General features: G+C 40.5%; 1 protein-coding gene across 8 annotated transcripts in view; it reads right to left on the reverse strand.

Moving 5' to 3' along the window:
* Ccdc85a (coiled-coil domain containing 85A) overlaps nucleotides 1-26,942 on the reverse strand; it is a 274,837-nt gene that overhangs the window by 207,866 nt on the left and 40,029 nt on the right. The gene's annotated exons all lie outside the window — the stretch shown is intronic.

Below are 26,942 nucleotides of genomic sequence, written 5' to 3' on the forward strand. Positions count from 1 at the left end.
AAGGGCCGGCCAGGGCCAGCCAGGGCCAGCCAAACTCAAGACATGGCTCCCCTTTACATCCATCATGTTTTTGTGCCAGCTGGTAAGATGTCCTCCCCCCACAGCCAATATTTCTGTAGAATATTCAGGAGAAGCAGCATTTATCATGGTGACATATCCTAACTTCCAGAAATTGAGACATCTAGAAACAGCCATCTGAGTAATATCACTTATATACCTTGTCACTTTCTGAAATGATCCAGTGAGAGAAAAAAGTGAAGTTGCTGTGACTTTCTGCATAGCTGGTGAAGCATGCATCTCCCTGTGCCCGGTCAGGCAGGAGCATTTCTGCAGGAGCCTTTCTCTTCCTCCTGTGAACAGCTTAGCCTCTTCTAAATAGCCTCGAGAAGCAGCAAACAGGAAGGCCAAGACTAACATCCCCGTTCCCTGCTTATTTGTCCCACAGTGCCTCCCTTCTTTCTGGTGATCTAAGTGATGTTACATGAGTACATCTGCATGAAAAGTCTACAACAGCAGAGTCCAGAGAGACACACAATGGATCAGTGGTTGCCAGTCACTAAAGGAAGAGGAAACGGGGTAATTGCTAAAAGGTGTGCTGTCCCTTCTTGGCGTGACAAATAGTAATTAAAATGAGATAAAATTGATTGCTATACAGTTTCCTAAATATTTAAGACCATTGAAATACCAATGAATAGGACTGGAGAGATGGCTCAGCGGTTAAGAACACTGGCTGTTCTTCCAGAGGTCCTGAGTTCAATTCCCAGCAACCACATGGTGGCTCACAACCACCTGTAATGAGATCTGGTGCCCTCTTCTGGCCTGCAGAGATACATGCAGACATTATAATGTATAATAAATAAATAAATAAATAAATAAATAAATAAATAAATAAATAAATAAATAAATAAATAAATAAATCTCTTTAAAAAATGACACTTAAAAAAAAATACCAATGAATAAATCATAGCATATATGAATTATATCCAAAATTTCAGAAAAAAAAGTCATACTTGAGTCATATGCTGATTTTAAAAGTATGTCAAGTTTTGGTAAGGCTCAAGTAATCTCACTAAAAATATGGCACATTACACACATACATAAAGTAACAAGTTGGGCAAAGGAGTTTCAAGCTCTGATAATTGTTCAAAGTGTGCTTGATGGTCTCTCAACAAACTTTTCTAAGAATCAGCCGCTAAACCATTATGTTTCCAGTGATTGCCACTGCTGATCAGAAATATTTCATCAAATAAAGCCACACCATGCCCTTTCTAAAGCCTAAACTCAGCTTTGGCCTGAAGAACCAAGATTAATGAGTACTGAGACACCTTAGACAAAGCAAACCTCACCCCAGAAATGTTTAATGAACCTTCCATCCACAAAAACAACAGTGCTAATTACATCCCATCAAGTTGCCTGAGTAGTAAACATCAGAGCTGTTCTAAAGGCCTCCAGACAGGCCCCTGGCATAAGTGAAAGGCATTTGGGCCTCTCCTGGCATCATATAGCTTCCTATAAGTTATTTGGAAGAGGAAGTAGAAGCATAGTGGATAAACCCTACAGAGAGAAATCTGTCAGCAAAGACAAGGCAGAAGGCCGCGCCTGCACAAGCAAATCACTTCAGACCTTTCTCTCTGGGGCTTCCAGATCCAGAGGTATCTCTCCCCTGTCTCGTGTGTTTAAACAAAAGGAATGTTCACATACCAACACTGAGGATGAGACACTTAGTCATCCCTGTTCCTGAGCCATGAAGGGCCATTTTACAGCCTCTACAGTTATACAGTGACCTTGACATCTGCCTGCAAAAAACAAAATGTCTGCTCAAGGAACTTAAAAATGCAGAGCCATCTTGCTTCATCATTTAAAACTTTGGAGAGCAGCTTGTCTTTCCTTCTGAAACTCTTGCATTCATATTTTGCTAATAAGAGAATGCTTAATTATAAGGGTCCTTCACACTTGTGAGTAAGAAGTAAGCATATTAGTATGCTACTCCAATTCATTAGGGGAAAAAAATGAAAGAATAATTAGAGTAGTTAAAGAACCGTCACAAAACCCACTGCAGAGCCTAACAGCCGAGGCCACAGGACACCGCTGAGGTGGGTAAATCTTTCATATAAAGGATGAGTTTGTGCTGAAGCCTGTTTCAAAAGCAGTATGGTTTTTTTCACTCTTGCAGAGTACTTCAGTATAAAGAAAACTATCAATTTTTATAAGAAAAAGAGACCCTGTGACTATGAACAAAGCTCACAATTTAGTCACTCCAGTTAACCTAGTATGCACATAAAGATAAGCCCTTGAAATAACTTCCAAAACTCTCTCCTCATATTCTAAATTCTTGACGTGCACAGTGTTCAAGAGATGGGAATATGGATGACACAGACTATGCTAGGAAGACCACAGATGATAAACGCTATCTCTAGTAAAGGATATACGGCCTATTATGCTTGTTTATTTTTAGTGAGAGAACGAGCATATGCTCAGTATTGAGCACAGAGGAGAGCAGTATGCTTTAACTCACCTGCACTGGAAGTCCAGCACTCTCCCAGACTGACTGTATGAGCTAGGAAAGGCCACAGACACCTTCTCAAACCTCACCATCAGCCCCTTCTACAATATAGGGTAATAGCCACCCCTCAAAGTCACCATTTCGTTAAGCAGTTAAACAGAACATTTCCTTCAAACCCCACAACACTGAAGGTCGATTTCCCCAGTGTATTCTCACATTCAGAAAATCAACACCGCATGCATAGCACACCACAGTGCCAGACTCTAGAGCAAGGCATTGATTTCTGAGAGGAGGCCCGAAACAAGGGGGCAGTATTCTTCCCGTCATTTACTATGGAAACATCACTTCAACAAGGTTCAATTAAAATTTTAAGGAAAAAAAAGGAAAGAAATTGTACCTCACTGTGAATTTCATCCTAGCCGCTTTTCTTCTACTTGATAGCGTAGTAAGCGTTGTCAGGAAGAGCTCCACTCAGGGAGAGGAGAAAGGAAGACAGAGCCTAGTTCTGCTGCAGACCAGTTAGTGGATGATCTCCCGAACTCAGTCTACGTATCTTTAAAGTAGTCATAAGAAGGTACTTTTTTTTCAATGGATTGTTGTGGGGTTTAAAGCAAATGTCCTGATAAATTGCTTAACAAACTGTTCAACACATTAGCAGTTCCCATCCCTGCTTAGCACAGTCTAATGTGACTTTCCCCACTGAACTGCTTTAGAGATCAATTCTCTGAATCTCAGTCATGACACATCAAAGCAACGTCAGGACACAGACACCTGCTGTCTGGTTCTGGAGCCCAACCTTCCCCGCCAGGGAAGCTGGGCCTGCCTATAATTTTGATAATGACCACAACAAAGTACACTTGAAGTACACTTGACAGGCTAATTGCAGGTTATTTTACTTTCTAACTCGTGCCAGCAATCGAAAAGGACTAGCTGGCTTTGTCGAAGCTGTGCAAGCCACAGCTGAGTGATGTACTCACCACACTGGACAAACTGTGCAGCTAGCATCTCACTGAGGCTGTCAGAGCACAGCCGAACTCCAACATCATACCAGGAAGATGGCCTTTTGTGTCTATATCAGCATTTTGCAAAAATTAGTAACCAACTGAAACACATCCCCAAAAGCCATGTAAGTAAGGAGTTCTTAGAGAAGCTGAACACAACTGAAAAGGACAGTCCCGAATGAATCATTCTTACACCAGAAACCCTCTGCCCTGCTGCTTCCTCAGAAGACAATACCAGTATCACTTGGGCACTCAGAAATGGGATCAGAAATAAGAGCAGTGGGCATTTGGGAGACTCAAGAAATTTGCATAAATATGAAGCTAAAATTCAGAAGCCTCCATTTACAGTGAAGGAAGGACTCACTGAGGAGCTGTGGGTTCTCTCCATGCCTCTGTCAGCCAAGTCTGGTGTTTATTTCATCCTATCTACCTTGACTTAGCACTCCTTATTCAGATAATCTGCAGGTCACTTCTAGCTTTCTGAAGTGGGATGTGAGAAACATGAGTAGAGACTGACAAGAAGTAAACCTGAGTGATCACTTCCGGTCAAGAGCATGAGGTCCCCTGCGTCATCCAGCCTTCATTCTTGCTCTGCCATTCACAATCTTACAGATTGGGAATAAGCTATCCACACTGCCATTCACAATCTTACAGATTGGGAATAAGCACTGAGCTTCAGGTCCTTCCCCATCACACTACACAACACTGAAGAAGCTATAACTTCTGCAAATAACTCTCTGAAGATATTTTCATCTTGCTCCTGACTCTCCATGAAAATTAATTGCCCCCAATCTCACATCTGTTTTGATTTGTTTCTAACTTAACTAAATTATTTTTCACAACCTGAGATGAACTCATTTATGCTAGGCTTACAGGTATATGTGAATATCTACTAAGCTATTTCTATCAGAAGAGATGATAAAAACCGTTCAGCCTTTCATAATGTGCTAATTATTATTCAACAAATAATTAAAACATAGTGTCATCCCTAAAGTCAGAAAGCAGGCGGGACAGGAAAAGAATGTGTAAATAGTCAGTGATAGAAGATGAATACGTAATAAAGATGTTAAAAAGAAGAGCTCGCTTCTGAATATCTTTAGGAAAACTCTAAGTGGCTCTGAAGAAAGTGCACATTCATAAGGGAAATGAAGCTCAGGGTAAATGTACATGAGTGACTGAAAGGAAACTGGCAAATTTGAGGGAAAAAACCTGAGGACCTTCAAGAGGAAACAAATTATGGCTGAGAAAGAAACATGACAAAGAAAGTCCCCATGCAGCTTTGGGAGTTTCAATATCTTCATTATTCTTTGAAATGCATAGAAAGCATTTTATCATATCCACCTATCACAACTCCCTCCATCTCCCCTTAGTGCTTGTCATAATCAGGATTCTAACGCTGTGACAAACACCATGGCCAAAAGCAACTTGGGGAGGAAAGGGTTTTTTTTCAATCCACAGTTCCACATTACAATCCATCAGTGAGGGAAGCCAGGGCAGGAACTCATGCAGGGGAGGAACATGGGCAGACAGGAACTGAAGCAGAAGCCATGGAGGGGCACTGCACATTTACTGCTCATGGCTGCTCAGCCTGCTTCTTTATACTCTTCAAGGACAACCTATCCAAATGACTCTAGTATGTGTCCGGTCGACATAAACGAACCAACACAGTGCCCTGCTCCACCCAAGTTCATGTTCTTTTCTCTCTTCCTTCCTCCCTCCCACCCCCTCTCCCTCCTTCCCTCTCCCTCTCTCTCTCCCTCCCCCTTTCTTTCCCCTCTCCCCCTCCCTCCCTTCCTTCCTTTCTTTCCTGTAGTTAATAGCCCCAAGTTCAATTAGTGCTGCCCATTCACTGTGTACCAGTGTCTACATCCCCAAAGGAGACTGTATCTTCTTTCTCTGGCAGCCATTAACCCTCAACAGCTCCTAACTTAGACTCAGGGGCCCCTTCCTGACCCATGCTGAAACTTTGACAAGTTTGATCCAGTGCAGGTCTAGGGCAGATACACCTGGCCTGGTGTGAGCTGGTATGTGCAACACCTACCAGCTCTTGCGGCTTTCCCTCTGCTGGCCGGTACCTAGACCTTTCTGCCTCCTCTCTCATGACGCTCTCTGAGACTTGATGTTTTTCACAAAAGCAACTGTGGCCAAGACACTGCCAGGTAATAAGAACAGCTGCTTAAAAATGAAGGTCTAGAGAAGCCCCAACTTGCACAATTCAAGAGCTTTAGTGAGGTCCTACTAAGTGTGAGGTCCCACTGCGCATTAGTATGCTACAATTTGCTGAACTGACCTTGCCCTCCAGCTCTGTGTCATTCAGAAAAATGGTAAAACCAAGTTAATCCTGCATGAGGGGCCTTCAAGTTCCATGGCAGTCTAGAATAACTTTCCAGATAGATATTCTCAGAGATGCCGAGAAGGAGAAAGAGGTGAGTGGCTCATCATGAGCATGTTGGAGTACAGGCTTTCCTCCTTCATGGGGAGGAGAGTGTTTCACACTGTAAATTAGCAACTAAATCAGCAAGAAAACTGTCTGGCAGTCCTGAGTAGTTTCTGAAGCAGGAGAGGTAAGCTGAGATTTAATGATGGTAAGAGCCTGCCTAAAAACAAAGGAGCATCCCAGACAGTGCAACACCTGTGCAGTGTCCTCCAGAGATGGAGGGAGGGACTGTGTGGGCTGAACAATGAGGCAAGGAGGGCCTCTCCAGAGGAAGGCAAGGGAATTCTGATATTGCTACAGTCACATCACCATTGAGCTTTAATAGAGGGAATGATCCAACACAATCTGCATCAAAAGAGGTATCCATTGGGAGGCTAGAAATCAAATTGTTTAGGTGGGTACAGTGACGGTGCCTGGGAATTGGATGATTGCAGGACAGATTCAGACTTTGGGGAAATTTTGTGAAGAATTATGGAAATGGACTTTCTAGTGAATTGGATGTGGAAAGTCATGCAAGGGATCAAATTTAACTTTTTTCTTTTTCTTTCTTTCATTTTTTTAAAACAGAGGTACCATTTTTTTTTAGGTCAATGATTCTAGAAAAAAAGTGTGTGCCACCACTGCCTGACCTCTGTATTTAATCTAGTGGCTGGCTCTGTCCTCTGATCCCAGATAAGTTTATTAGGGTACACAATATATCACCACAAGTCCAGAAAAAAAGGAGACCAAGAGGTATGATATCTATGGTGAAAAAGACAGCACTATAAAGAAGGAAAGATGTCTGTTAGATGGTGAGAAGTTAGTGCCCTCTGACATCACCATGGAGCTAGCTGTCCCAAGAAAGCACAGGGAACTGAAGAACTACTGGAAAGAAAAGAGAAAAGGGAAGAGAACATGAAGTAAGGAAGTTGAAGTTGTAACTAGAACCCAGGATAGCTGAGAATCTCTCTCCCAGAAGGCTATGTATACAGATACACATAGCCTCAAATATTAGGGGTCCTGTGGTAATTGGAATGGGAATGGTCCCCATAAGCTCACTCACATGTTTGAATGCTTGGTCCCCAGTTAATAGAACTATTTGGGAAGGATTCGGAGATATAGCCTTATTAGAGAATATGTGTCATTGGAGGTGGGCTTTGAGGTTTAAAAAGCTCACACCAGACACAGTTCTCTCTCTCTCTCTCTCTCTCTCTCTCTCTCTCTCTCTCTCTCTCTCTCTCTCCCTCCCTCCCTCTCTCCATCTCCCCCCTTCTCTCTCTCCTTCTATCTCCATCCTCTCCCCCTCCCTCCCTGCAATTTATAGATCATCTGTGAGCTCTCAAGCTACTGCTCCAGCACCATGCCTGCCTCCCTGCCTCCCTGCCTCCCTGCCTCCCTGCCTCCCTGCCTCCCTGCCTCCCTGCCTCCCTGCCTCCCTGCCATGATGGTCATGGATAACATTCTGAAACTATAAGCAAGACCCCAATTAAATGCTTCATTTTATGAGTTGACTTGATCATGGTGTTTCATCACAGCAATAGAACAATAACTAAGAAAAACTAAGGCAGGGCCATTAAACACAATTCTCTCTAAAACCAAAAACTCCTTCCAATGGTAAGCATTCCAAAAGCTTGGTCTAGAGTAAAAAACCAAGTTATGGATTCTCAGAAAGAGCCATGAGTCTATAACTAGTTCCAGTTTTATAAAGTCATTTAGTTACACGTAAAGTTGGCCACAATGGAATGTTCTTTTGTTCTAAAATAGGATCATTTAAAATCATTGCCCATCAGCTTATCTATACTAAGAGTAGTCAAGATGATTCTGTTTTGCTGCCTTCTTTCAGGCTGACTTTGACAGAGAAGGCAGTGCAAGGACTAGTCTCTTGAGAGACCATCTGTATTCATAGGCTTCAAGAGCTCATCTTGTTAACTGATGCTATTCCTGCCATCTCAGGCAGGGGAGAATATGATTAGCCTAAGGTCTTTCATCAACAAGGCAGTTAAAATACTTTGATTCTTCAAAACTTTTCAGGAGAGACTCTGGTCTCACACTGAGTGACTAAGCAGCCATAATTATTAAGTAATCAGACCCTACAGAGTCAGAATCTAATAAAAACACTAAATAGTATCCAAGGACCAAATTATTTATATATATGGTTTGCTTCTAAATTACAACTTCAGTTGACAAGTTGCCATTTAGTGTAAAGGGAGACAACAAGACTATATATGACAACTTTGTTCTGTTTTTTAGAGCAATGCTAAGATGTAAAAAGAGATTGGTGGAACCCATAGGGATCGTGCTTTGTAGCTCATTTAAGCACCAAAGCAGATATTAGGCAACAATAGTAAAACAAAGGAGCTATAAACCCTGCCAGCTACAACAATGGCTAGTCTTATAAGTTATGCCCACTGATGTCATCGTGGCACAAAGATCATGGAAGTAACAAACCACTTTCAGATTGGATTTAAGTCCTACTACACAGGATGAAACCCATGCTTGGCATCATTATTGGGCTAAGAACCTATCGCTAGACAGATTCTCCTTAGGTAGAATCTATTACTATTATGTTGATAACTGGACATAGTATTAAACTGACTCCTAGTGATTTATCATTATAACCATAGATCAACGCATCTGCCACTTCTCACCTGAGAAATTTCTGTCTGCCATAAGTGGTGATTAACACAGTGACTCACAGCTGGTCATTATGCAGAGAATAAGAGTCCACCCTAAAAGGAACATATATATCACACCCCGCTCTGATGGCTCAGGATCATGGTAGAAGAGAAGGAAGACATCATGTAAGAGCCTAGAGCAAATGACGACAAGAAAGCACTATCCTCTGGACACATCAAGGCAGTTGTATATATGAACACAAAGCAGTTTCATCAGCATATAAAAAAAAAAAAAAAACTGTATAAATCCAAGCCAGACCAAATCCCAGCATGGAGATAGCCTTGAAGCTATTGGCAATTATTAGCTGCGGTGAGAGGGACAGCAGTTTCCTCTAAGAGCATAGCCCCTGGTAAGTCAACCACTTTCCAGTAGAAGACCACACATGCAAGAATATTTGAGCAGCACAAATTAGTCTTGAAAGATAAAAAAAGAAAATGAACACCAAATTGGGTGGATGGAAGAGGGGGTTGAATTGGGGAAGAGAGTGAATATGATCAAAATATGTTGTATGTAACTATCAAAGAATTAATAAAAATACCTTTATGGTGGAGAGAGTCTAAACATGAAACAGTTTTTTGTTTTGTTTTGTTTTTTGTTTGTTTGTTTTTTAATTGCCTACACAACTGACCTACTGGGATCTTTCAAGAGGTCAGCACTAGAGCCAGGACCAAGGTCCCCAAATCACAATCAGGGTGGAAGGCTCTAATTTCTAGCAGGTGGTAAAACACAGAAAAACAAACAAAAGCAAAGATTTTCATTTGAGGACTATTTCTCTGAAAAGAATTTAAAAGAAGTCTGACAGCAGAAGCTCTTCTCAAACAGTATGCTCAGAGATTTCATTCATGAAAAGGAAACATTGGCAAGCCGAGTAAACTGTGGAAGACCTCAGGAAGGGTCTGTAATGCCTGCCATGAAAATCTCATTTCTGCTAACAGGACCAGAGAGCAGCCAAGTTCTGCAGCAGAGCAGAAAGATAAACATGCTCATCTGAGACAGTCTGTAGATAGGGTGTAGAGTTGATGTTTTCGAGGTCAAATTAGGAAAGTAGCAAACACAGAAAGTGCTGTATTTTACTCATGTCTAGGAATTACATCTCTGCCCCAAGTATACATCCCTACAGTAAGTCTTTGTCCTAGAGTTCTCACCGTGTGTTTTTAATGTCTTAAGCAAAGGAGAGTTTGGTTCAATTAATCTAAGTAGTTGTGCAAATTCTAGGCAGCCTCAAGAAAATCTCCAAAATACAGAAAACAAAATGAAACCTGAGATCCAGAATCAAACACTGGATGTTCGGGTCTTCATGTGATCAGACACCTTGCTGAATTTGACTGACTAATTTTGACTTCCTTAAAGTCCCTTTCTTAAAGCTGTCTCAGCAATTGTTACTCCAACAGAATTCTACCTACCTCATTAATATCTGTATCAACCCCACCAATGTTCTCTGACTCTGTGTGTGTGTGTGTGTATGTGTGTGTGTGTGTGTGTCTTTTATTCTTGTCTTCCCAATGAAGCATCAGAGGTAAAACTTAGATATACTTTGCTTATGTTAGTGCAGAGTTAGTTCAAGGTGAAGTCATATTGATTCCTTGGCAAAAACACATCTGTTGAGAACTAATTCATCTTGCCCTCAGATTAAAACAAAGAAAAAAAAGTGATGTAGACTCTTTAATCTCAATTTGTACCATGTATTACTTTGAAAAATTATGCTTCATTTAGAAAAACTATCTAGGCTTCAGACTTGGTTATTTGCAATTGTGCTTTGGAATGTTTTCTCTGCCTTTAAAGAGACTAATAGGCCAAGAAAAAAAAAATCTCTCTGGTTACCAGCAGAAGTCAGATGTCCATCATGCGGTCAAATGGGGCTCTACTGTCCTCCTCTTCCTCTGTCCTCATCTATAAACCAGGTGTGCTGCCAATACTCACAAAACAAACCCCAAGCACCAAATTACAAAACTTCATATAACTGAGATCTAAAATAGCTGTCAATCATTGATATCATACATTTTACTATTATCACTAGTGGCAATGTTATTATCAATCATGTTTTTAAAAATAAACAATATATATGTGTAAAAAAAAAAGGAAAAATAAAATGAGTGAGATACCGTATAGAAATTACCAGATGTAAGCCTGCTTCTTGATCATGTGAGATTAAGCTTCCTATGACCTAATACTGTAAAGGAAGCACCTGATAGATATGAACTGTAAGTGAAGGTTTTGATTAATCCATCTAAGGGAACCAAACTTATCAAACAGTGAAGACAGGCATTCAGCTTTGCTGATGAAAGTATCCATATCACAGCCATCATGTACTATGGGAGCATATTTTGCTATTGATTTAGTTTTTCCGTAGAGAGAGACAGACAGAAACACTCCTATGCAGGAAGAAGTTCATGAACGTGACAGTTACTGTCACCACAGGTTCTATTATTTTCTGTCAGGTAGTGGGAAAGGTAAAACGAGATGACTCATTATTTAACCAAATAATTAACACAAAGTCTAGAACATAAGATTTCTCAATTTAATTTTAAAATTTAATTTAAATCATACAAAGAGGAGAAGGACCGGTCAAAGAAGGAAATACATTGCATAGATCGAGACCTCAGTCACTGCACTAAATGCGAGGTGTATCAACTACAATCGAGTAAATGTTTATTATATACTCACTATGTGCCAGAAAGTCTATCATCTCATTGAATTCTGAGAACAATTTCTTAGTCTGATTGCTATTACCAGTCTCTACTTACATGGAAACGGGGCACAGAGAAGTTAAAAGACTTTCCCTTGTCACAGAGCTTGTGAGTAACAGAGACAGAAAGTTAATACTAGCCTGGAGGACTTCACAAAAGTAGCTCTCAGTTAAATAGATATTCTAAACCTATGCAGTGAGGGAACTTTAGCCTTAAGTGATGTTCTAGAATGTCCTTGGAAAAAGCACCTCTTCCTTTCTCAATAATCCAGCAATTTCTATAATTCAAAAATCAGACTGCTATTGCATTTTTGGTCATAATGAAACACCCCAAAAGAGTGGTAAGCACCACGCAGAGCACATAGATGGCCAAATTATAGAACCTTTTCCAAAGTCTTCAAATGGAGGTGAGCAAACTTCAAAAGGTCATCAGATAACCAACAAGCAGCCCATCGAGAGGATCTAGAACAGGCCTGTGTGCTGACGGCATGGTCCCTGGCCTGGAGTACTACTGGGAGATGTTGAAGCTTTAAAAGGCAGGGCTAGGATGGAGAAGCTAAGGTAGTTCATGCACCTTTCAAAGAAGCTAATAGGATGCTCGCTTCTCTCTTTTTCCTAATGTTCATCCTCAGCCATAAAGCAAACGAGCCATGTCAGAATGAACTCCCACTCTCTAGCTGCGTGGTGTCCTTTGCTAGCCGCTGTGCAGCGCCAGAGGCCAGGTTCCCATTCATGCCCTCGGATGCCCCAGCCTCCAGATCCATCGCCACAAACAGCTGTCTCACATCCTCCATCTATTCTCTCTCCATTCAGAGTGAAAGGGAAGCGCCAGGTCAGGAACATCAACTTGACTAAAGCACAGCCAGAAACTTACACTCAGGCAGGGGAGAGAGACATCAGGCCAATGTGTCATCACTACTGACATAAACCAAGGATACTCAGAAATCCCAGTGGGCCCCACAGTGGACAAGGCTCTCAATTCATGGAGGCTTGCTGAGGAAGAAGGCTTGTGGGCTATTGGGCTATAATATTTTTTTTAAACACAAAATGAAAATTTAGGAAAGGAATGAAGGTAAAAAAGAAGAGAGGGAGAGATGGAGGGAGAAAGGAGGGAAGGAGGAGGGAAAGAGGAGCATCATACACAATGGACAGATATTCAGAGCAGGAGCTGAGGACACAGTCAGGACACGCACATGGGCCTAAGGGTAAATAAAATCCAGTCCCTGCTCACACGGACGGCACAACTGTAAGAATGGCTGCCACGGTCTCTCCTCTTTCTCCGAGACATCTTCCCACAAATAGTGAAATAATTTTAACAAAATAAATAAGAAAATCCTGAAGTATTTTTAAGATATGAAACCTTTTACCTTTTTCTCAGTTGCCAAGCAACACACTTTTGCTCTTATAAGATCTGAGACTTTGATCAACATCCTTAATTGAAAAGAAGGGATATAGAAAGAGGGTTTCTGGATTATCGGTTGATGTCTTAAAAATAAGCACACACACACAAGTACAGAAAGGGGAAAGGTGCAGGGCTCATACCAAAGCGCTGGGCTTCATCCTGAAAATAGCGAGCCACGGATTCTTGAACTGTAGGAGCCTCCTGTGTGGAGCTAAAAACAAAGGGTACTATCCACAGCTACTCGGATTGCTGTAGATGTGCAATGACAATGGCGTTTCTTACCACAGCAGCTGCAATTGTTCACTTGCAGACACTAAAAGACTTTCATTGCCTTTTGTTCCCTTCTGGAGCAGAAGGCGCTGAAGTTTGCACATTGAAATGACTCAGGATGTATCCCCGATGCTGAGCACAGTCAGCCCAATATTTTCATAGGTTTGCATTCACAGGCTCAAAATATTCAGGAAATACATCTATATTGAACATACATGGACTTTTGCGGGTAGCTATGCACTGAACAATGCAGTATAACAACTATTTCCACAGCATGGGAAGAGAGAATCTTTTTTGAGAAAATGCCTCCATTAAGACTGGCTCATAGGAAAGTCTGTGGGGTAATGTCTTGTTTAATGATTGACATGGGAGGGCCCAGCTCACCAGGAATGGTGCCCCCCCTGAGGGGTTGGCAGGTGGTTCCAAATTGTATAAGAAAACAGGCTGAGCAAGCCATGAGGAACAAGCCAGTGAGCAGCACCCCTTGATGGCTTCTGCTTCAGTTTCTGCCTCCAGATTCCTGCCTTGAATTCCTGCTTTAACTTCCCTCAGTGATGGACTGAGACCTGGTAGTCTAGGCTGAAATAAACCCTTTTCTCCCTTGAACAAAGCTGCTTTTGTTCAAGGTGCTTTGCTACAACAAAAGAAATCAAACTAAGACATCTAGCATTATAGACTTTAGACCTCTGGAACTGTAAACCTAAATAGACTCCTCCTTGTGTTGCTCTTGGTCATGGTGCTTTATCACAGCAACAGAAAACTCGGTCACATATACTGTTACATGAGCTAACAATTCTATTTTTAAATATTTACCCAAGATTATGAAAGCATTTCTATACAAAAATTCTAGGTGGCGATATTCACAATAGCCAAAAGCTAAAGCAATCTAACTATCCTTCTGTTGAAAAGATTCTAAAAACCTAACAGATGTGGGAGCTGGAGAGATAGCTCAGCAATTAAGAGCTCTGGCTGCTCTTCCAGAGGTTCTTAGTTCAATTCCCTACAACCACATGGTGGCTCACAACCATCTGTAGTGGGATCTGGTGCCCTCTTCTGGCATGGAGGCATACATGCAGGCAGAACACTGTACACATAATAAATAAATCTTAAAAAACAAAAACTGACAGTTGTATACAACAATATATGATTTATCAATAAAAAAATATATTGCTGATACAAACTAAAAAATGACTATGCATTTAAAAATGCTAGGTAGCCACAAAAGACTATATACTATGTAATTCTATATTTATGAAATGTTTATAGTAAAAATCATCAAGACAAAAGCAAATTTGAAGTTTCTTTGAGGTGATGGAGGAAATCTGAAAGTAACTATTAATGGATATATGGTTAAATACAAACTATATTCTTAAGGAGACAAACATGTTCTAAAATCAGTTGTGGCCATGTTTTTACAGTTCTGGAAATACAATCGCTGAACTTGTTTTTGAGACAGGTTCTTGCTATGACTCAGATCTTAAACCCACAGTGCCCCTCCTTGACTAAGTGATGAATTACAGGCATTAGCTACAAAGCCCAACTTAAAGCATACACTTTAAGTGGCTAGACTTATAACACATAATGGAGATAATAAATGAAGAGAAAGAAGGCCAGAAGAACAGGAGTAGAGGGAGCTGACAGCCTGACTGTACTGCTAGCAATTCAAGTGCATCATAGAGAGAATTATTTGGAGGAGAAAGACCTCTCATCTCAGCTCTTACATGCAATGTAACCACTCCAAGTATGTGTATACCTATAAAGGGCAACAAAGACAGTGGTGGTCAGAATCCCATAGAGGTCCCTTTAACTGACAATATAAAAATGAATTCCCCTGTAGTTTGACTACTAAAAATATTCGGTTATAATTATACCTTGGCCAGTTTTCCTTTGATACAATTGACTGTTCTATCAAATAGTAATTACTGTATGGAAAACCAAAGTAATAATTTCAATGAATATTTTCTGTGGATGAAATTCAGATATTGTAATCAATTTGCTTTTCACGAATAAACAGTATCATGGTTTACATATTGCAGTCTGGGGCCAAATGCAGCCTGCTGTCTGTGTTTGCAAATAGTCATGTGTGTTCATTCATGTATTATGTCTCTGTTTTGTATAGCATGAAATGGAGTGACAGAGATATACAGACTGTAAAGTCTAAAATATTTATAATCTGGTCTTTTAAGAAATATTTTGCTGATACCTCTCCAAAAAATATTAATGATCTAACTTTTAGTAACCAATATATACATCCAAATGCACCCTTCTTTAAAGCATTCACCTCACTAGGTAGTTCATATCTTAATGGTGCTTATCATTGTTCAACTTGCCACTCCCTAAATTAACCTGGGAGCTCTGAGGCCTGGAGCATACACATGTGAACATCATACCCATAGAAAACTTTGGTATTCAGGGGTAGATAGATTGTTATTTGGAACCACAATGACAAATCACAATAGGTAAAACTGCCATTGTTTTAAAATCAGGAATGTTTCTGAAGCAACTCACTTGTGATCCCACGAAGCCTGTGAACTGTCTTTAAAAGCAATTTCAAATGAGTTCTAAAAGTGACTTTGAATAAAGAAAGCATCTTTCAAATAATTGTTGAGCCTCCTGCTGTCACTATTTTGAAAAAGCAAACACATTTGGATGTCTAAATTCTAGAGTATTGGTTAAATCTGTCGTTCTATTTCCCAGTCACATCTCAAACTGGAAACTTCGGATACATATGTTGTCAATGGGTGGGAAAATGTGGCTGATGTGCCCCTGAATATAATGTGCCAGGAAAATAGATTTACAATGACGTTAACTCCCTGTGGTTCAGTTATCCATGATGGGTTCCCTAATATCTGAAGGGCTTGCACATCACTTTCCTAGACTAGGTCCACAAATTCATTCTTCTATTAAAAAAGAAAATGGAACAGGCGAAGTGTTCCAGTTCAGCATCCTCCCAGGGAATTCCCTCTGCACAGCTGTGCACAAAAACAAGAGTTCCTGTACTTCAGCATTTTGCCTAAAATGGTGCCTAACTCCAGTATCTTAGTGATTTTTAAAGCTAGGAATCATTTTATGAGTAACAAAACATCATGCTTGTAACTTGAATTTGTAATCTCAATTAAAAACTTCAATTTGATAATCAACATTAATATAATAAATGTAAGCAGACATTTCTCTAAAAGCTGAACTATGGCCGAGGAGGGAGGGAGAGAAACACAATTAAAAAGAACCAATATTTTCTAGTTCTCCTCTCTATTCCAGTTGGCTGGGTGTGGGGGCGTATACTTACATCCCACTAAGGCGGCAAAAGCTGATGTTCCAGGCCAGCTACATGAGACCATTCTCAACAAGAAAAAGTGAGACAGAAACACCACCTAAAAACCTCACAATGGGCCAGGCGATGGTGGTGGTGGTGCATGCCTTTAATCCCAGCACTCGGGAGCAGAGCCAGGCGGATCTCTGTGAGTTCGAAGCCAGCCTGGTCTACAGAGCTGGTCTACAGAGTTCCAGGACAGGTACCAAAGCTACACAGAGAAACTCCATCTCAAAAAAAAAAAATCCTCACAATAGAATCAGAAATTTATAGCTTAGAAAATTCTATATTTTTATGATTATGTTTCCAAATATTTATCATTTTCTTATCCATCTCCAACCACATGACATTTCTCATTAAGCAACTTAACTTTACTGAAACTCTCCAGAATATTTCATTTGTTTTTCATAGAAATAAATTCTTATAATCTTAGCTCATCATCTACATACTGTTTCACTAAGTTCTGAAATTACATGTTTAATAATTGCAAGCCACACAAGGAGGTTTGGAAATACACAAGGCAGCTTCGAGCAAGCAAACTGGTGGGACACATGCACAATGTCCTTCTAGCTCCAACTCAGCCAAATGAGCACCCCTCAATGTTTAACAGAGAAAACCGTGATGAAAGGAAGCGCTGGATAAGTACACATTCTAGTTTGTTTTTGCAGCTGTGATAAAACATTGGAAAAAAACAACTTGGGGGAGGAAAGGTTTAATTTGGTTTGCAGGTCACAGTCCTTCATGGGGAGAAGCCAAGGCAGAAGCCATGGAAGAATAGCTTTGTTCCCTCAACTCCCTGTTTTTATACGGTCCAGGCCCACCTGCCTAGGGATGCCACCACCCACAGTAGACCAGGCCCTCCTTCAACGAGTGGATAAGCAAACGTCCTATAGATACACCCACAGGTCAACCTGGTAGGAGCAATTCTTCAACTGGCATTCCCTCTTCCCAGATGTATCAGGTGAATGTCATGATTAGCCATCTTGATACACTTCAACTGCATAAGTTCATATGTGGTTCACAAACACTCAGTGCCTTGGCAGCTGATGATTTTAAATGCCAAGATAAATGGTACACATGGACAGATTCTATTCCTGAGTGACCACCTGTGAGTCCAGCCTACCTCAGACTTTTCTAGGTGGTTTTTCTCTTATTCATAAGCTAGTGCTTGCTATGTGTATACCTGGGAAGAAAGTCAGGAAGAAAAGAACCACAGGGAATACCAAGAGAATTAGAACTTTAAAAGTGATGTTCTCACAAAATGGAAATTCGTTTTGAAAACACAATGGATACAGTTCAATTCAGTGCTACAAACTGGCTGGATGAAGACCTTCAGAGGCAGTGGAAAAATCATGTATAGCCAAATCAAGAGCCCCTTATCCTTGACCATCTAACATACATTTCCCTCCAGATTTGAGGAGAAATTTTCATTATATGCTATATTGGGGTATGAGAAAGAAATAAAAAAGTGGAGATAAACTACCATTGCTACTTTGTTAGGTAAAGTCAGTCACAGAGAGCTTTTTTTGGTTTTTCGAGACAGGGTTTCTCTGTGTAGCTTTGCGCCTTTCCTGGAGCTCACTTGGTAGCCCAGGCTGGCCTCGAACTCACAGAGATCCGCCTGGCTCTGCCTCCCGAGTGCTGGGATTAAAGGCGTGCGCCACCAACGCCCGGCCCTTTTTTTTTTTTTTTTTTTTTTCACAGAGAGCTTTTGGACAATCCATTTGTGGTTTGTACTGTCATTAAGAATACTGACATTGCTGATGCACAATCTTCCGGAATGCCACTTAGCTATTGAGAACTAATAATCAAGTACAAAATGCCTTCTCAGAAATGTCTGACCTGCTAAGCTGCCTTGCAATGAATGGCTAAGGGATAAGGTTTCTGGAAAACAACCATCCACTCTTTCTGGGTAGTTTTTGTCCCAGTTCTTTAAAGCACATCTTTCTTTCGGCAGAATATTACTCTACACATAAGCCATTTTAAATTGATGCTTGCTTACTGAATTGCTATAAATAATTATACCATAGTATACAAGTTTATCTTGATAACAATTCCATTTTTTCAAAGATTTTATTTTATTCTTAGTCTATTTGTATGAGTGTTTGCCTAGGTGGGTGGATGTATATAGACTGTGGACTTCAAATAAAAATAAGTAGGAAAAAAAAGAAAGTATTACTAAAATAAAAAGGCATTAGAGGGATTTGTGGTATGAATACAATTGAGTTCAAAATCAGAAACAAGTGGGCAGGAACGGGAAGGATGGTTCAAAAGGACAGAGCACTAGCTGTTCTTCCAGAGGACCAGGGTTCCATTCCTTGCACCTACAGAGTGGCTCAGAACCATCTGTAACTTCAGTCCCAGAGGATCCTGCACCCTCTTCTGGCCTCCTCAGGCACAGCACACACATGGTGCACAGGCAAAACAACCACACGCATTTAAATAAAACTAAAAGAGGTAGGGAGTAGAGGGGTAGGATGACGTGAAATGCCAAGACAGGCTGGAGGCTCAGACAAGAAAGCACATATGATGTAATAGGGTGTGTTGAAAGGGGGGAATGTGGGTGATATATTAGTGACCCCAATAAACTTATCTGGGGGTCAGAGAACAGAGCGGCCACTATATTAAACGTAGAGGTTAGGCAGTGGTGGCACACGCCTTTAATCCCAGCACTTGGGATCTCATGTCTTGCTTGGGAACAACACATGTCTTTAATCCCAGGAAGTGATGGCAGGAAGCAGAAAGGCATATAAGGCATGAAGACCAGGAACTAGAGGTTTTTAGGCTTTTAAGCTTTTGGGCTTTTCAGCAGCAGTTCAGCGGAGATCCACTCCGATGAGGTCTCAGAGGCTTCCAGTTTGAGGAATCAGGATCGGCTGAGAAGTTGGTGAGGTGAGGTTAGCTGTGGCTTGTTCTGCTTCTCTGACCCTTCAAAATTCACCTCAATACCTGGCTCCCCTGAGTTTTTTATTTAATAAAACTATTTAGAAATTCATGTTACAGGGAAATAATACAGAAAAATGTTCAAAAATTTAATAGCGTTCATTGCTCTTCAGGAAGGAAAATCCACAAGAAAAACTAGACTACCATATTGGCAAATGTACTGACTGGTTTTGTGTGTCAACTTGACACAAGCTAGAATTATCAAAGAGGAAGGAGCTTCGTTTGAAGAAATGCCTCCATAAGATCCAGCTATAAGGCATTTTCTCAATTAGTGATCAATGGGGAAGGACACAGCCCATTGTGGGTGGTGCTATCCCTGGGCCGATGGTACTGGGTTCTATAAGGTGGGCTGAGCAAGCCATGGGAAGCAAGCCAGTAAGTAGCTCCTCTCCATGCCCTCTTCATCAGCTCCTGCCTCCAGGATCTTGCCCTGTGTGAATTTCTATCCTGACTTCCTTCAGTGATAAACAGCAATGTGGAAGTGTAAGCCAAATAAACCCTTTCCTCCCCAACTTGCTCTTTGGTCAAGGTGTTTTATACAGCAATAGAAGCCCTAACTAAGACAGCAAATAGCACTAAGCTATACAATACCAGCAGCTGGTGAACATTCAGAGGAATCAAGAGTCCATCCACTGACGGTGCAAAGGAGGCTGGAATATCAATGCACTCTGAAAAAATGTGGCCTTGTAAACAAAGTCAAGCACAGACATACTGCATGGCTCAGAAATGATACTCCAAGCAAAGTCTGTGTGCTTAGGTACACAAATATGCACACATAAATATATTCATGACAGCTTTTTACATAATTGACAAGAACTAGCAAAATAAACTCATCAGTAGTAGATTGAGTAGATAGCTTGTGGGCTGTTTATGTAGAATATTATGCAACAGCAAACATTTCTTGCACAAAGAGCCAAATGCTAAATCTTTTAGACTTGGAAAACATCTGAACTCTTCTGACTTAGAGCCATCATGTTCCAACTATTTGTGGGTGATGAAATTTGAATGGCGTCACCCAAACCACAAAATTTTTTTGGATCTTTCTCAAATATTTTATAATATTAAAAAAAAAAACATTGGCTTTCAGGTCAAATAAAACATGTTCAGGAGTGGCCATAGTCTATAGTCTACAGTTTACTAATCCCTGCTATATAGCAATTTTTTAATGTACAAAGTACATTAGGTGTACAAGACAAAAGAATCTTCAGCACAAGACTGATATTTAAATTAACAAGTTCAAAGAGAATAAATCCTAGAAAGGCAAAAGCATATGCTGTCAACTGACACAGAAAAATCATTTAACAAAACCTGAGACCCGTATTTATAAACACTAGGAAGAAAACTTTCTCAACTTAATAAAGAATGCTGAGTGCTGAATAGTTGGCTCAGTCAGTAGAGTGCTGGTCTTGAAAGCACAAGAATTCAAGCTCAAGCTCCAGAATCCTTGCAGAGATAGTCAGGCATGGTAGCATATGCCTGTAATCACAGGAGTGTTGAAGTGGAGAGGGCTAAATCCCTGCGTTCTCCAGGCAGCCAGTTTAGCCTGCTTGGTGAGTTTCAGGCCACTGAAAAACCTTGTCTCAAAAGTAAGAGTATGTGATATCTGAGCAATTATCCCTGAGGTTGTCCTCTGGTCTCCATATGCACATACACACACATAGGCACATACACACATACACACATGTACTCATGAACACACACATATACACACAGTATTTCTCAACCTTCCTGATGCTGTGACCCTTTAATACAGTTCCTGATGTTGTGGTGACCCCCAACCAAAAAGTTGTTTTCCTGCTTCATAACTGTAATCTTGCTACTGTTATGAATTATAATGAAAATATTTTTAGAGATAGAGGTTTGCCAAAGGTTCAGAACCACTGATCTAGCCATGAACTCTACAGTTAATATCATATTTAATAGTAAGAAGCTAGAGTCTAGATCCTGAATAAGATGAGATATTCTCTCTCCATTCCTGCTCAACATTGTACTAGAAGTCTCACATAATAAGTCTTCACATAATAAGACAAGAAAAGGGGCTGGAGAGATGGCTCAGAGGTTAAGAGCACTGACTGCTCTTCCAGAGGTCCTGAGTTTAATTCCCAGCACCCACATGGTGGCTCACAACCATCTGTAACGAGATCTGGTGCCCTCTTCTGGCCTGTAAGCGTACATGTAGGCAGAACACTGTATACATAATAAACAAATCTTAAAAAAAAAAACGAGTTTAAAAAAAAAGACAAGAAAAGGAAATACATACTATAGAATCTGGAAAGAGAAATAACACGGCATTTACTTTGGCAGATGGCATAAGTAGGAAATTTCCAAAATTGATAAGAAATTAAAGCTTTTTAAAACTAGTGAGTGGGGAGAGCAAGGTCAAAGAAGATGAGGTTATAAAAGAATTATTGCTAAGAACTGTATCAGTGAACAGCTAGAATTACAAGTCAGTTAGAAGAATGTAAAATACTTGATAGCTAATAAAATAAGTCTATATGCAGAAAACTACAAAACTGGTGGGAAAAAAATGATAGATATAAATTGAGAGGCAATATTTGCCCATGGATAACAAGACTCAATATAATGAAGATCCCATTTCTTTTAAGCTTGATCTACAAGTTTAGTGGAATTTAATAAAATTTCCTACAAAACATTTTTATGTGTATCTGTGCATTGATTTTAATGTTTAGGTAGGTAAACAAAAGACCAAGAATGGCTAACACAATGCTGAAGAACAACGGGCTTATTGTAGTCATCTAAAACAAACTCTATAATTACTACAAACAACCACTATGTAACTATTAGCACAATGTGAAATTACCAAAAGAATAGACACAATATCAATGAAACAGAAGTGAGGACTCAGAAATGGATCTACATAATTATATCTATTAATCTTTAACAAATGAATAGTTCAGTAGAGAAAGAACATCCTTTCAGAAGACACTGAGACAACTGGTGGTCTACATGGATACAAAAAAATGTGGACACTAACTTTACAACTTGATAAAAATTAATTCAAAAATGAACCATATACCTAAGCATGAGTCACTGTCTTAGTCAGTATTTTATTGTTGTGAAGAGACACCATGATCCTGGCAACTCTTATAAAGAAAAGCATTTAACTGGGGCTTGCTTATTGTTTCAGAGGTTTAGTTCATTGCCATCATGCCAGGGAGCATGGCAGCAGGTAAGCAGACATGGTGCTGGACAAGTTGAGAATTCTACATCAAGATTCATAGGCAGCCTGCAGAGAGTGACACTGGGCCTGGTTTAAGCTTTTGAAATCGCAAAGTCCACCCCTAGTGACGTACTTCCTCCAACAACCTATTCCAGCCTAATCCCTCAAGTACTGCCACTCCCTGATGACCAAGCATTCAAATATTTGAGCCTATGGGGGCCATTCCTAATCAAACCATCACAACCACAAAACTTACTGACCATACGCATGCTTCCCACTTACCTTATCATTGATCCTCACCTATAGTTTGCAAACAGCAATTCAGATTAGACATTGTGTAGCACTTACTGCATACAGGCATCATTTATTTACCTACACATTCAACATTCTACAAAGTGGGAATTATTACAAGACTCTTCTTAAAAATGAGAGCCCTTGGGCTGGAGAGATGGCTTGGTGGTTTAGAGCACTACGTCCTCTTCCAGAGGACCCAGGTTCAATTCTAGCACCCACATGCCAGCTCACTACCCTCTGTAACTCCAGCCCCGGGAGACCCTCTTTCTGCCCTCCCTGGGTAGTGCACACACATGGTATATAGACATGCATGCAGGTAAGACACACATACACATAAAGTATTTTTTAATGAGAAATCTAAGTCCCAAGGTTATATAATTTGTCTAAAGTCATTCAAGTAGCAATTGGAAGTGCCAGGATTTAAACCTGTGTGTTTTACACAGTACACTGATAGAAGCTTTTCCCCCAGAAAGTTGTGCTAAGCCATTTAGTCATATCTTAGTAGTGTTCAGAATCACCATCTTCCACCAGCCAATCCTGGTCCACATGTCTACACAGTTTTATTTATGCAACATGCTTCTCTCATTACCTGCTGCTTATTGACCTTCCCCAAACTTTCGGTTCACTATGAAGCTTCCCCACCAACCTGCACCCTCTGTGATCAGGCCACACTTATGAAAAGAGGCTATTTGGGTTGTTCTATTTCCAATTACGAGGATTTGCTCTGTCTGTGCCTAAATTGAGACAAGGCAGACAAGAAAATCACTTCAACAGCAACTTTTATACTTGAAATAAATACTCTTTAAAATCCAGTCATTAAATGTGCATTAGTCTCTTTTTCAATGGGTTCCTAGAGTGCAGAATAATAAAAATTTTAAGAGGCAGTTTGATGCCTGTTTGGCCTAGTTCCTAGAGTATAGCTACCCAAGCAGAAGTCATCTGTGCCCCCTCCCCCCAGCATACTCCACAAAAAGGCAATTCCTAGAAGAACTAATTTTGTTTCCAGTAGGTAATTTTAGCTTCTTAGCTTCACCTCTTGGCCACACACACCTGATCCTAACTTAGAGGCAGATCTTTGTCAGAAAAGGTGCTCCAGTTCTTTTTTTTGCCATGGAGCCACTCACAGCCTGTCTACATGGGGGAGAAATAACAGATAAATGTGAAATGTTGACTTAACTCCAGGACTAAGTGGACCTAAACTCCTGAAGTCTAAAGAAAGCCAGAGCCTAGCTCACTGCTTACTGCTTTGGCAAACTACAGTGGCTAAAGTGATCACTGATATAAGTGAACTGGACGTGGTGGCCTATGACTGCCATCCCAGCCCCAGGGAGACAGAGACATTATGAGGAGTTCAGGGTCATCCTCAGTTATATACCAAGCTCAAGACTAGCCTGTCTCAAAACAGAATAATAAAGGACAAACAGGAAAGTCTGGAGCCTTGACTAAGTCTCTATGAATGGAAAGCTCTTCCCCTTGAGTTTTCTTGATTCTGTGAGGTTATGTCCCTTTTGTGCATCATTAATGATAACTACATTAGCTTTTTAGCTGCCCAGGTTGAAACGACACAATCAGCAACTAAGAGTTAAAGGAGATGGCTATCCTGTTGTCAAACAAATAAAAATGGAAGTGAACTATTATGTTCTCTATGGAGCAAAAAAGGCAAAACTTCTAGCACTCATCAGCATTCGCCAGAACCGCTACCCACACTTTCTAAGGAAGATGAGCTTTTGAATAGTAGTGTAAGCCTCCCCACTGGCACGAAGCTTATGAAAAACTCAAGCCAGAATCTGTGCAGAGGGCACCTGGCTCCAAAGAGCATGTTCTTCTCCCTGTCAGGCAATAGAATTTCTGTGGAAATACAGGCTGTTCACTGGGAGACGCAGGAAAAGGGTCACAAGTTCAATTAGACACAGCAGAAAGCTTGTCTTGACATTCATCAGTAAACTTTATATTTTGGTGATACACACATAGAAATAATCAAGTGATATGGTTTGTGGATAAAGATCATCCCTATTTATCTTCCCAAATAAATACATTTTCTCTTATAGTGTGAATAATACAGAAAGTGATGCATTCTCCCTATCAAATATGAACCAAAGCCTCCTCTCTCCCACTGTAAGTCCACACAGAACACTGCTCCTCAAAGAGAGAAATCCAGAATGGGATCCCCGCAGGCTTCACTCAGCCAGCCACCTCACAGACACTTACCAAGAGCACTATTATTCCAAGTATTGATGGAAGGAAACAAAGGATTTACTTCCCTTAAGAGATCTAAATTAGAATTGGGAAGACAGACAGTAAACAAACTATTATGCTCAAATAAATGCTATGGGATGCTACAAAACACAGCAATGAAACATTTGGCAAGGAAATGGAACACTAGAAAAGGCTTTCCAGTGCAAAATTTGGCCAGATATACTGTGGTGATTTGAATAAAAATGGCCCCCATAGACTCAAGGAGTGGAGCTACTGGAGGTAGGTTTGGGAGTAGGTATGGCCTGTGGCCTTGTCACTGGAGGTGGGCTTTGAGGTTTCAGATGCTCGAGCCTGACCAGTCTCTCTCTCTCTTTCTACCTGTTTCCTGAGGATCTAGATGAAGAATTCAGGTACCTCTCCGAGCATTGTGTCTACCTGCATGCTGTCATGCTTCCCACCATGATGATAATGGACTAAACCTCTGAACTGAAAGTAAGCCCCAATTAAATACTTTCCTCTATAAGAGTTGCCATGGTCATGGCATCTATCCACAGCAATAAAGGCCTAACTAAAACATATACCTAGCAAATACTTAGAAGCAAGCAGCCAGCTACAACCAGAGCAGCTTGAACTGTGGATGTTAGAGCAGTGGTTCTCAACCTTCCCAACGCTGTGACTCTCATGTTGTGGTAACCCCCAACCATAAAATTATTTTCACTGTTACTTCATAACTCTAATTTTGCTACTGCTATGAATTGCAATGTAAATATCTATGTTTTCTGATGATCTTAAGCAACCCCTGAAAAAACTCATAGATTGAGAACTACTATGTAAGAAGGATAAAGCAACCTAAATATGTGGTATAAGAACTAAACTGTACAATAGATTTTCAGTACAACATACAAAAGAAAAAAGAGAGAGACTGGGTTTTATTTTGGAGGTAATGAAATTCTACTATTGACTTATTATCAGAGAATCAGGCTGCTCTAATAGAGATTTTATTACAATTACTCTGAAATCCAGGGCTCTTTGAAATGGGAAGGTATCAGAGAGGATGGGAAAGTAAAGGTGAGGGGCCCATGACCTTTGGCCCCAAGAGAGAAGCAATGTGGGTCTGAGCTAAGGAAATAACAGCAGAGATGGAGACAGATAAAAGGAGTGCTTCGGGGGACAGATTGCCTATGTCTGCATATGGTCTGAAAAGTTAGACAGTCAAGAGCGAGAGGTAGCATCCAGTATTCCAATGGTCATGTCAGAGGAGCAGCAGGTGGCAATTGAAGTTCAGGTGTCAGCACACCAGGAGGAAAATCCCTGATGACTGAATCTCAGATAGACAAGGCCCTGAGACCACAGACTCCAGAATGTCTTTTGCTTCTGCTGTGCCTTTCATGGTTGCTGCTGCTATGTTTCTCTGGTATCTGGCATGGTGTGAATGAGATCCCCACTGCCTGTAATGTAGTGTGTTTATCTCATGGAAACATTCCGTTCTAGTGGGCATTTTTACCTGTGCATTATTATGAAGATGGTTTCTTCCTGAGCTGTATTGTCTAATTGATAATTAATAATGTTAGTTTAAATAATTTTGATGATTAAAAATAAAACAAGGAAGTGTTACACAGCTAGAACCATGAATTTTTATTGAGGAACCATACAGACTGTGGCTAAGGTTAATAATTAAGAAAAACAATTGAGTCCCAGTAGCCCAGCTAGCTTAATTCTTTTAACCTTAATGTTGGGAGATGTGTACACAGGTTTTGGAGTGCATCATAGCTGAAACAAAGCTTTGAAAATAACATAAAGTTAGACTAAGGTGTTTTTGTCAAATAGCTTTGAGATGAAAAACCCAAGAAGACAATCTAAAGTTTTAGAAAAGCACGAAGTTGAATGAGGAACTGGTTAAGGTCAGGGAACAAGGACAACGCAGCCAATTATCATTAGCTATAGTATCTTTCTTGCTAGGACTGGTTGATGACCAAAGGTGAAGATTAATTCCTTATACCCATTTCTGCCCTCAATCTCCTGATATAAGAAACTCTTAACAAGTGGGTATGCACCCTAAAGATT

This window comes from Peromyscus maniculatus, chromosome 10 (assembly GCF_049852395.1).
Source record: "Peromyscus maniculatus bairdii isolate BWxNUB_F1_BW_parent chromosome 10, HU_Pman_BW_mat_3.1, whole genome shotgun sequence".
Classification (NCBI taxonomy): domain Eukaryota; kingdom Metazoa; phylum Chordata; class Mammalia; order Rodentia; family Cricetidae; genus Peromyscus; species Peromyscus maniculatus.